This window comes from Brassica napus, chromosome C4 (assembly GCF_020379485.1).
Source record: "Brassica napus cultivar Da-Ae chromosome C4, Da-Ae, whole genome shotgun sequence".
Taxonomy (NCBI): Eukaryota; Viridiplantae; Streptophyta; class Magnoliopsida; order Brassicales; family Brassicaceae; genus Brassica; species Brassica napus.
In genome coordinates, this window is record NC_063447.1 from 41,295,250 (window position 1) to 41,308,289 (window position 13,040).

General features: G+C 27.2%; 1 long non-coding RNA gene and 1 pseudogene across 1 annotated transcript; one reads left to right on the forward strand and one right to left on the reverse strand.

Moving 5' to 3' along the window:
* The first annotated feature begins 7,738 nt into the window (after positions 1-7,738).
* On the forward strand, positions 7,739-9,926 carry LOC106390946 (annotated as a pseudogene).
* LOC111202170 lies at positions 8,522-9,533 on the reverse strand. Its single transcript, XR_002655034.2, has 2 exons — positions 9,320-9,533; positions 8,522-9,000 (listed from the first exon to the last, which is right to left on the reverse strand). It is a non-coding gene; the product is annotated as an uncharacterized LOC111202170 (long non-coding RNA).
* Positions 9,927-13,040: the final 3,114 nt, after the last annotated feature.

Consider the following 13,040-nt stretch of genomic DNA (forward strand, 5'->3'; position numbering starts at 1 on the left):
GCGCTTCTTTGGCAAAACAATTCATACAAAAATTAACATTATGTGAAATTAAAATGGGCAATTCTCCTAAATAGACATTTTTCAAGTTTTATCACAAAAATAGACTATAAAAAGGAAAATGACCAAAATATTTCATTTAATAGGTAAAACGACTTTAATACCCTAGATATATAAATACAAATAAAAGAATTATCTAGTTTCAGATTATATGTTTTTAAATTTGAACTTTAAAAAAAAAAAAAATTTGAATTTTTTTTGTAATTCAAAATACTTTTTGAAACTATTTTTCAAAGGTTTATTTTCAAAATTTTAATATTTATTTTTTATTTTATAAAATTTTAAAACTTAATCCCAAATCCTCACTCCTTAACTCTAAACCCTAAGGTTTGGTTTAGTTAACATTAAGGACATAAGTGTATATTTACCTCTTTAATGAAATATTTTGGTCATTTTTATCGTTTATATTTGCGACAAATGTCCTTTTATTGATATCTTAGGATATTTCCCAATTAAAATTAGGCTAAATCTGCAAACTGTTCTCTATGATAACAAAGAGATCTGATTTCGACATAAAAAGTCCAATCTGGTAGATTTTTTTTTTTTGAAAAGAGCCAATCTGGTAGATTTCCTTAGTCACTTTCAGCAAATTCGCATATTCCATCTTAAACCTAATCAAGAATATTCTCTTCTTACTTAAACTGGACATATCCCACAAGAGGTCGTCCATCTCCGCGTGAAGAACATAGAGGCTCCAGTGACAACCATTAGCACCATCCATGTACCTATGATAACTTATCCTTAAGACACCATTCCATACCACTAGTTAGTACATTATCAATCCAAGAAGCATCAATCTGAATCACTTTTTCATTACATATGAATCTAAATAACATATGATTTCAAAATTGAGGATATATATTATTTAAGTGTTCACATAGAATTTAAAAATATCATTATAATAATATAAAAGTCAGCATCTTAATTTGATAAAGTAAATAAAAATATTATTAAAGATAATTAACTTGATATATAAAATAATTATATATTTGAAATTAAACAAAAAATTAACAAAAATAAAAATATTCAAAAAGAAACAAAGTTTTAAAAAACATATTTATAAATAATCATGTATGTAAAAATAAATAAAAATCAGCACAAAACTATAAAAAGATAAATTAAAATTTGTAAAACTTATCTTTAAAGTTAGATTGATATTTGTAGCTAATTATTGAAAACTTAATATAATAAGAGATTGTTCACGTACCTTATAGGAGTTGGTATTGATCGCATATTATTACTAAAAATATAATTATGTATGTAACCTTTAATATGATATGGACTATATGCTTTAAAAAACAGAAATAACTGAAAATATTCACAAATAACATATACTATATATAATTTGATGCCGTAAATTATTGAGAATATCCATATATTATCTTGAAGCACCAAGAAAAATATGTTAATCACCATTTTATATATTACTTATAGAACTAGAAAACCGAGGTGGGGCTTTTGCCACGTCACGGTGTAAATATGGTTAACATATTATATAAATAAAAATACGAAAAATATTCCAAATCAGTATCATTGTTTAATATTTTTATAAATCTTAATATTTCTAAAGTAAATCTATAAATTAATTTCAAAATATGAACTAAAATTAACTAACTTGATATATATGCTAACTATCTTAAAACATAACACTAAAATTTATTTAAAAAATTCATAAAGTATGTCAAAACATAAAATAGCATATACATAAAAATAAAATATATAATTAATATTAAAATAATTAACCTAATCAAATAAGTAAAAAATAAAATTTTAGTATTTTTATATTGGTGTTGGCTACAAAATCATCTAATTTTATAATAGATTATAAAAGGTTCTTAAAACATTGGTCAATTTTTGTTTTTTTCTTACCGGGCCAATTCAGTTTTGGCTTATAATAAGCTTACAAAGTTTTATTAAAAATAAAATGTGGTAAGAATAATCCACAATTAATACACATATTGTTAATTAAACAATTTGTTTATATGCTTTTGAATTGCCTTTTATCAATTAAATAAATTAACATAGTTATTTACTCATTAACAATTAGATTTTAATAAATTTTGAGACAATTGTTTTTAAAAAGTCATAATCCAAATATTCATTTAACTAACCAAACATGTTTTTATGAAACATACCTAAATTTTTTTATTATCTAAAATTTTTTTTTTTAAATTAGGTCACTAATAATAATAAATCGAAGTACATGGTAACCCTTTTCCGAGAAAAGTAACTTCTCAATCCGGGAAAATATTTTGTGAACCGCTAAAACATCATAATCCCACCACTAATTTATATTGTAACTAAATCAAGTAGGAGATATATTTAATTTTTTAGGTTTTTTTTTATTTTAATAAATAAAATATTACTTAATATTAGCATAAATTATATATATATATATATATATATTTTTTTTTCTCCTTTTCTTATATCTAACAAACAGATAGTTACTATTATTTAAATTTCATCAAAATATTTATTATGATTTAGACCTAAATATACATATAAAACTATTAGATATGCATTTAAAAGAATTAAATAAGAGTATTTTAAATATAAATATGCATAAAATAAGTATATAATAATACATTCATGCTAAAAATTTGGTAAATACAAAAAAGTTAGATATATTGCATAAGGATTAATCTTTTATGTCATTCAAATATAAATACATATAAAATTATAATAAAATATTTATAACAGTGTTGTATTAGTTAATAAGTATGGAACAATCTATATGACGTTTTTAATTTTTTTATTAAGAAACAATATACACATGTTTATAAATACATTTATACATTTACGTATACAAACAAACTGATGTCTAAATATTAGTTATTTAAATGGTAAAATTATATAAAAACTTAACTATGAAAAATAATAAAGCACACTTTAAATAAATTTCATAGAAAAATGTATATAAAACAATTTTCTATTATATTATCTTAATATTATTAAAAAATAAAACTAATTATTAATAAAGTATTCATAGTAGTGTATAGCATAGTATAGTAGTGTATATGTACTGAGAAATCTATGTGATATTAAAATTATGTACTTATAAGAAACTATAAATACTTTAGTAACAGTAATTTTACTTTTATAATACAAACAAATAAATAGCTAAGTTCAAAAATAACAAATTTATAAAAACAATGTAAATAGGAAATTAAATAATATTTTAATAATATTAATAAAAATATTTTTTACGAAATTCATCTTTTTCTTAAAAAATATTGCAAAATTAAATTAAATTATTAAAGCAGATTCGCGCGTAGCGGGAGTAAAAAATCTAGTCTATACTATATAAAAGTTGAGGCTATAAGCCATCGAGAGCGTCCACATAGAATTTAAACGACCAATCGTAGTATGACAAATTATTATTTAAGTTTACTATTTATAAAAATGTTAATATTACCAAAAAAAATGTTTATTTCAAACTAAAATATAAATCAATATCGAATAAGGTAAATTTACAAAAATATAAATACTATATTAAGTTAACATAATGTTTAATATTTTTCGAAAATTAAAAAATAAATAACGAAAAGAATAATTAATTTAAAAATACAAGACTTTCAAACAAATATAACTATATAAATCTAAATTTAAACTCATGATTTTCAAAGTTTAGGTTATATACTATTGAAAATATTCAAACTAACATATACTATATATAAGTTGATATTATAAATCATTGAGAATGTTCACATATTATTTTAAAGCACCAAAAATATACCAAATCGTTTTTCAATTTGGTACTTCTAAAAATGTTAATATTACGAATTTTTTTATTTCAAAATAAAATATAAATAATTATCAAATAAGTTAAACTTACAAAGTTAAAAACATCATGTACAAATCTATACTATATAAAATAAAGTTTCGAAAATTAACATAAAAAATAACAAACAAATATAATAGTTAATTTAAAAATGCAATACTTTCAAACAATTATAACTATATAAATCTAAAACACATGATTTACAAAATTTAGGTTATATACTGCTGAAAATATTCAACAAAAATATGTACTATATGTAATTTTATGCAATAAATCATTGAGAATATCCACATATTATTTTAAAGCACCAAAATATGTCAAATTACCATTTTAATTATTATTTTAAAAATTTCAAGATTTTCAAAAAATGTTCATTTCAAAATAAAAAGGAAACTACTATTCAATTTAGTGAAAATGCAAAATTATTAAAGGAATCAATTTGATATATAAAGTAAACCTTTGAAAGACCAACATAAAATCAACTAACAAAAAAAATCTTAAAGAATACAAGATTTTAAAATAATAAAAACAATATGAATCTAAAGCACTTTTCATTACATATGAATCTAACAAAATATGATTTCAAAATGGAAGCTATTTCTTTCAAAAAAATATCAATAATAAATTTTGTAAGCAAAATTGCCAAATAACTAAAAGAATCAGTTTATTATAAGAAATAAATGTTTGGAAGATCAACATAAAATTAAGTAACAAAAATAATCTTAAAAAATATAAGGATTTCAAATAATAAAGACAATGTAAATCTAAATCACTTTTTCATTACATATGAATCTAAATAACATATGATTTCAAAATTGAGGATATATATTATTTAAGTGTTCACATAGAATTTAAAAATATCATTATAATAATATAAAAGTCAGCATCTTAATTTGATAAAGTAAATAAAAATATTATTAAAGATAATTAACTTGATATATAAAATAATTATATATTTGAAATTAAACAAAAAATTAACAAAAATAAAAATATTCAAAAAGAAACAAATTTTTAAAAAACATATTTATAAATAATCACGTATGTAAAAATAAATAAAAATCAGCACAAAACTATTAAAAGATAAATTAAAATTTGTAAAACTTATCTTTAAAGTTAGATTGATATTTGTAGCTAATTATTGAAAACTTAATATAATAAGAGATTGTTCACGTACCTTATAGGAATTGGTATTGATCGCATATATTACTAAAAATATAATTATGTATGTAACCTTTAATATGATATGGACTATATGCTTTAAAAAACAGAAATAACTGAAAATATTCACAAATAACATATACTATATATAATTTGATGCCGTAAATTATTGAGAATATCCATATATTATCTTGAAGCACCAAGAAAAATATGTTAATCACCATTTTATATATTACTTATAGAACTTTCAAAAATTGTTTCTTTCATAATCAATGTAAAATTTAGAAAAAGCCAAAATCATTAAAGGAATCATATTGATATATAAACTAAATATTTGGAAGAATAACATAAATTTTACGTATAAAATATAATATTAAAAAATAAAAGAATTTGAAATAATAAAGAAAATATGAATCTAAAGCACATATGATTTTAAAATTGAGGCTATGTGCTATTTAAAGTGGTCACATAGAAGCTAAAATTATTATTAATAATATGTATTCTCAAAATGTTAATTTGATTTTTTTAAATATAAAATTTCAGATATTTTATTTCTCTCAAAATAAAATTAAATAAGTTAAAATTTTTTTTGCCAGAAATAATTAACTTTATTTTTAAACTAAATATTTGAAAATTAAAAATAAAATTTTATCGAACAAAAATAACATTTTAAAAAAGAAATCAACACAAAAAAATGTTCTATTAATCATGTATGTGAAAGTAAAATAAAAATAAATACAAAATTACAAAAATGATAAATTAACTAATGTATTAATTATCTTAAAAATTAGATTGGTATTTATACTAAATTCTTGAAAACTTAACATAAAAAGAGTTTAACAAGAAAAAAACAAATTATGTCCACAGCCAATATTACGATAAGGGCTATATACTATTAAAAATATTCATATATAAATAAAAAAACGAAAAATATTCCAAATCAGTATCATTGTTTAATATTTTTATAAATCTTAATATTTCTAAAGTAAATCTATAAATTAATTTCAAAATATGAACTAAAATTAACTAACTTGATATATATGCTAACTATCTTAAAACATAACACTAAAATTTATTTAAAAAATTCATAAAGTATGTCAAAACATAAAATAGCATATACATAAAAATAAAATATATAATTAATATTAAAATATTTAACCTAATCAAATAAGTAAAAAATAAAATTTTAGTATTTTTATATTGGTGTTGGCTACAAAATCATCTAATTTTATAATAAATTATAAAAGGTTCTTAAAAACATTGGTCAATTTTCGTTTCTTTCTTACTGGGCCAATTCAGTTTTGGCTTATAATAAGCTTACAAAGTTCTATTAAAAATAAAATGTGGTAAGAATAATCCACAATTAATACACATATTGTTGATTAAACAGTTTGTTTATATGCTTTTGAATTGCCTTTTATCAATTAAATAAATTAACATAGTTATTTACTAATTAACAATTAGATTTTAATAAATTTTGAGACAATTGTTTTTAAAAAGTCATAATCCAAATATTCATTTAACTAACCAAACATGTTTTTATGAAACATACCTAAATTTTTTTATTATCTAAAATATTTTTTTTTAAATTAGGTCACTAATAATAATAAATCGAAGTACATGGTAACCCTTTTCCGAGAAAAGTAACTTCTCAATCGGGGAAAACATTTTGTGAACCGCTAAAACATCATAATCTCACCACTAATTTATATTGTAACTATATCAAGTAGGAGATATATTTAATTTTTTAGATTTTAATTTTTTATTTTAATAAATAAAATATTACTTAATATTAGCATAAATTATATATATATATATATATATTTTTTTTTCTACTTTTCTTATATCTAACAAACAGATAGTTACTATTATTTAAATTTCATCAAAATATTTATTATGATTTAGACCTAAATATACATATAAAACTATTAGATATGCATTTAAAAGAATTAAATAAGAGTATTTTAAATACAAATATGCATAAAATAAGTATATAATAATACATTCATTCTAAAAATTTGGTAAATACAAAAAAGTTAGATATATTGCATAGGGATTAATCTTTTATGTCATTCAAATAGAAATACATATAAAATTATAATAAAATATTTATAACAGTGTTGTATTAGTTAATAAGCATGGAACAATCTATATGACGCGTTTAATTTTTTTTATTAAGAAACAATATACACATGTTTATAAATACATTTATACATTTACGTATACAAACAAACTGATATCTAAATATTAGTTATTTAAATGGTAAAATTGTATAAAAACTTAACTATGAAAAATAATAAAGCACACTTTAAATAAATTTCATAGAAAAATGTATATAAAACAATTTTCTATTATATTATCTTAATATTATTAAAAATAAAACTAATTATTAATAAAGTATTCATAGTAGTGTATAGCATAGTATAATCTATGTGATATTAAAATTATGTACTTATAAGAAACTATAAATACTTTAGTAACAGTAATTTTACTTTTATAATACAAACAAATAAATAGCTAAGTTCAAAAATAACAATTTATAAAAAAAATGTAAATAGGAAATCAAAAAATCTAGTATCTATCTATCTATTTATATAAAAAAGGCTTTGTTTCTCTCCCAGAGTGTCCACCTAGGATTCCAGCTCTCTAATTCGTGCATCCTAGAGCCGACACGTGTACATTTAATAAAACGCAGCTATTCATATTTTTGTTACCGTCTGGGCTTTCTACGTTATGTGTCTGTGTAATAACTATTGGGCTTAAGATTGTAATATGTTTCCGGCAACCACCTTACTATGCGCTAACCCTAATCTGTGGGCGTGAAAGCATGTGCTTTCTTTGTTTCTCTCAGTCCGGCGGTGAAGGTGACGATCAAGTGTTCTGGCTGTTTCTGTAACGGATCGCGTTATGGTTTCCACGTCTTTAATCCCATTTATTCAGACGCCCACTACAAGTTTTCAATGCGTTGTTTCCGTCGGCGAGATCTGTAATATCGGGTATAAATAGGTTAGTATTTCTATTCTGGAAATCGCAATCCCTTCATCTTCATCTCTCTGCTACTCATCTATCTTAATGGCTAACTCGAGGGTATTTTTTTTCGATTTGAAGTCTAGCAAAAAATATGTGCGCATGTATTCATCTACATACACATTCAAAGTGTTTTAAGAGAGAATCAGAGAGACAAGAAAGAACTAATGGAAAACGCAGTAATGAAACAGAGTATCCCTCTCCTCACGCTCTACAAGATAGGTAGATTCAATCTTTCCCACAGGTATGTTCTATATGTTATTTATGCCCTTCTGCTTCTCAGTTTTCTATTAGCCCAAAACTTGAATCCTTTTGTTTATGATTCAGGGTTGTTCTTGCACCATTGACGAGACAGAGATCATACGAAAACGTTGCTCAACCTCACGCTGTCAGAGAACCACTCCAGGAGGTCGGGAGTTTCAGATACAGCTCAAGGGTTGCTACTTCTTCTCTCTCTCTTTTTTTTTTAAAAGAAAGTTAAATTTACTCAAAAAAAAAAGTTATTCAAAAATTTGTTAATATATTCTTCTATATCTACTCACTTCGATATAAAGTTTGTGATTTTTGTTTGTGGGTTATGATCTGACCCACGTTTGTGTGGTTTCCTGCTCTTGAAGGTATCAAGATACACCTGGAATAGGACTAAAGAGCATGTGAAGGCATGGAAGCCAATCGTGGATGCTGTTCACGACAAAGGCGGCATCATCTTCTGTCAGATCTGGCATGTTGGCAGAGTTTCTAACAGAGGTTTTCAGCCAAATGGGCAAGCTCCCATCTCCTGTACGGACAAGCCATTGATGCCTCAGATCCGCTCTAATGCCATCGATGAAGCCATGTTTACCCCTCCAAGACGCCTAAGTACAGAAGAGATCCCCACCATTGTCAACCATTTCAGGCTTGCAGCAAGGAACGCTATGGAAGCTGGTAAGCACGCTTTTTTATTTTTGGTCAACTGGTAATCACACCCATTGGTGAAACTAAACATTGATTATTGGACAAATGAATTAGATAACATTAAAAACATTATGAAACACATAAAAATAGTTAAACTAACAGTAATTAAAAGGTAAAACGATTAAATTATTTCAAACCATACTATAATCTCCTTCCATAAATACTAAACTCTAAATTTTAATCACTAAACTCAAACTCAAATCCAAATATAAAATAAAAAATAAAAAATATTTCAAATTGTTTTAATCAATGCTATTTTGGGCAAAAAATTTTTTGCTAATTTGAGAATAATAAAGTGTTTATCATTATTCTATGATATTGTTCAAGAAGAAAGGCTCTTACATTATATACGTGTCCTTGAATGTTGTTGTTGCTTGCAGGCTTCAAAGGAGTAGAGATCCATGGAGCTTATGGCTATCTTATCGACCATTTCATGAAAGACAGACAGAACTGACGATTACGGTGGATCATTACAAAACCCACAAGCGTTAGCGGTTCACATGGCGGAGTCTCTGAAGAAATACGGAATCTTATACTGTCACGTGATCGAAGCGAGGATGAAAACAATGGGTGAGGTAACAGAGTGTCCTCACACGCTAACGCCGATGAGGAGAGCCTTCTCGGGGACTTCCATCGACGCTAGAAGTTTCAAGAGGGAAGACGGGAGCGCGGTGGAGAAGGGAAGGACTGATCTGGTGGCTTATGGTCGGTGGTTTCTGGCGAACCCGAATCTGCCAAAAAGGTTTGAAGTTGATGCGGTGTTGCATAAGTATATGATAGATCGACGTTTTATACTTCTGATCCTGTCGTGGGTTACACTGACTATCCTTTTCTCAGTTAAAAGGTTAATTAATACATTTTATTGTGTGTTTTCGTTTCATGTAATAAGACGACATTGTCGGTCGAATCGCCACCACGTATTTATGAAAACGTAACCGCCTTTTTCAAATTTAGCGTACAACTTATACGATATTAGCCAGTAATACTTTAACTTATAGTTTGTAAACATATACCCTGTGTTTCAGATCCGTTTTTTTTGTACCTTCACTATTCTAATAATATAATTAATGTTATAAAAGGAACTGAAATTTTATTATATCGCAGGAATTTAAATAAAGGAAAATTTATACCCGTACGAAGGAGATAATACTGATAAGAAGAGAGGATGTGTTATTGAAGGAGAAGGATGGTGTGTGCAGCGGGCCCCACATCTTTTATATTTTCAACGAAAACGGCTCATCTTTTCTTGTCTTTCGTAACACTCCCCCTTGGGGGCCGGTGTCACTATCTGCTCTCGCTTAGCGTCTTTGTTGCCTCGTTAAAAACCTTTCTAGGAAAACCCAATGGAAAAAACCATAGTAAGGTAAAAAGAGTACAACTACGTAAGCTCCCCCTCGAATGAACAGTCATAGATCCTTCTGATGACGCATTCCAATGTTACGAACATGTTTTCTGAATATCGAAGTCGGAAGTGATTTTGTGAAGAGGTCAGCTGCATTGTCGCATGATTGGACATATCTTACTTCAATCTCTTTCTTCTTCACGAGCTCTTGAGTGTATGAGAAGAACTTCGGATGAATATGTTTCGTTCTATCGCTTTTGATATATCCGTCCTTTGTTTGTGCAACACATGCTGCATTATCTTCATATAAAATAGTTGGCTCTATATTTTCGTCAATTCCACTGCTTGAACAGATGTGTCGGCTTATTGATCTTAGCCATACACATTCTCTACTTGCTTCATGGAGTGCAATGATCTCAGCATGATTTGAAGAAGTAGCCACGAGCGTTTGTTTCTGAGAACGCCAAGATATAGCAGTGCCTCCGATCGTAAAAACGTATCCTGTTTGCGATCGGGCTTTGTGTGGATCTGAAAGATATCCTGCATCTGCAAAACCAACCATTTGACCTTTTGAACTTTTAGGATAAAACAAGCCTAAATCAATGGTCCCTTGGAGATAACGAAAAACATGCTTAATCCCATTCCAATGTCTTCGAGTTGGGGATGAGCTGAATCTTGCCAAAAGATTCACAGCAAATGATATATCAGGCCGTGTACAATTTGCAAGGTACATCAGTGCTCCAATTGCACTTAGATATGGTACTTCCGGACCAAGTATCTCTTCTTTTTCCTCAGGTGGTTGAAATGGATCACTTTCAATATTAAGTGATCTAACGACCATTGGAGTGCTAAGAGGAGTTGATTTATCCATGTTAAATCGTTTCAACACTCTTTTAGTGTATGTGGATTGATGCACAAATATACCATTTTGTGAATGTTCTATTTGTAGGCCAAGACAATACTGTGTCTGTCCAAGATCTTTCATCTCAAATTCTCCTTTGAGATAGTCTGATGCCTTTTGTATTTCCTTTTGAGTTCCGATAATGTTAAGATCATCAACATATACCGCGATTATTACAAATCCGGATATTGTTTTCTTGATGAAAACACATGGGCATATAGGATCATTCACATATCCTTTTTTTGTTAAATGATCACTGAGACGATTATACCACATACGTCCAGATTGCTTTAACCCATATAATGATCTTTGCAATTTTATTGCACATAACTCTTTAGGTTTGGAACTTAATGCTTCTGGCATTTTAAATCCATCAGGAACTTTCATGTAGATATCAGTATCTAATGATCCATATAGATAAGCTGTAACAACATCCATGAGACGCATCTCTAGATTTTTATCAGCTGCTAGACTCATCAGGAATCTAAACGTGATTGCATCCATAACTGGAGAATACGTTTCTTCATAATCGATTCCAGGTCTTTGAGAAAAACCTTGAGCCACTAGACGAGCTTTGTATCTCGTAATCTCATTTTTCTCATTTCGCTTTCGAACGAAAACCCATTTGTACCCAACTGGTCTCACATCTGCAGGTGTGAGCACAATAGATCCAAATACTTTTCGTTTATTAAGCGAATCAAGTTCAGCTTGTATTGCATTTTTCCATTGTTCCCAATCATGTCTCTTTTGACATTCATAGACAGATTTTGGTTCTGGATCATCGATTTCTTCATTTATTTCACTTGACACAATATATGAGAAAGCATCATCAAGGTCATTTTGTTCATTTCTATTCCATATCCTTTTATTATGGATGTAATTAATAGAAATCTCATGATTATCTTTCGATTCATGATGCTCTGATTCATGATGCTCTGATTCATCAGAATCCTTATCATTTATTTCTTCCAAAATATTTTCTGCTATTTTGGGTGCATCATATATTTCAGTTTTCTTCTGTTTCCTAGGATTCTTATCCTTAGAACCAACAGGTCTACCACGCTTCAGGCGTGTTTTTGGCTCTCGTGTGTCATCCTCCTTTTCTTGTTCATTTGGCATTTTGATACGAGCAGGAGCATTTGCAGCTGGTATATGAGATTTAGTTACCGTCTTGGTATCTACAAATGCATCAGGTAGCTGGTTAGCTATACTCTGTAAATGCATAATTCGTCGAACTTCTAGTTCTGACTCTTTAGTGGGAGGATCAAGATATAACAATGATGGTACACTCCATTTTATATCACTTCCAACATTTTTGTTTTCTCCCCCTAGAACTGGGAATACATTTTCGTCAAAATGACAATCAGCAAAACGTGCTGTAAAGACGTCACCAGTCTGTTGTTCTAGGTATCTTATAATTGATGGGGAATCAAAACTAACATATATTCTCAATCTTCTTTGTGGTCCCATCTTTGTACGTTGTGGTGGTGCTACAGGCACATATACCGCACAACCAAAGATTCTAAAGTGGGAAATGTTTGGTTCTCGACCAAACGCTAACTGTAGTGGGGAATACTTATGGTATGCACTCGGTCTGATCCGAATGAGTGCTTCTGCATGCAAAATGGCATGTCCCCATACAGAGGTTGGAAGTTTTGATCTCATGATCAATGGTCTTGCAATCAATTGCAGACGCTTAATTAAAGATTCAGCCAAACCATTTTGCGTATGAACATGAGCAACCGAATGTTCAACTTCAATTCCCATTACCATACAATAGTCATTGAATGCTTGGGATGTGAATTCACCAGCGTTGTCTA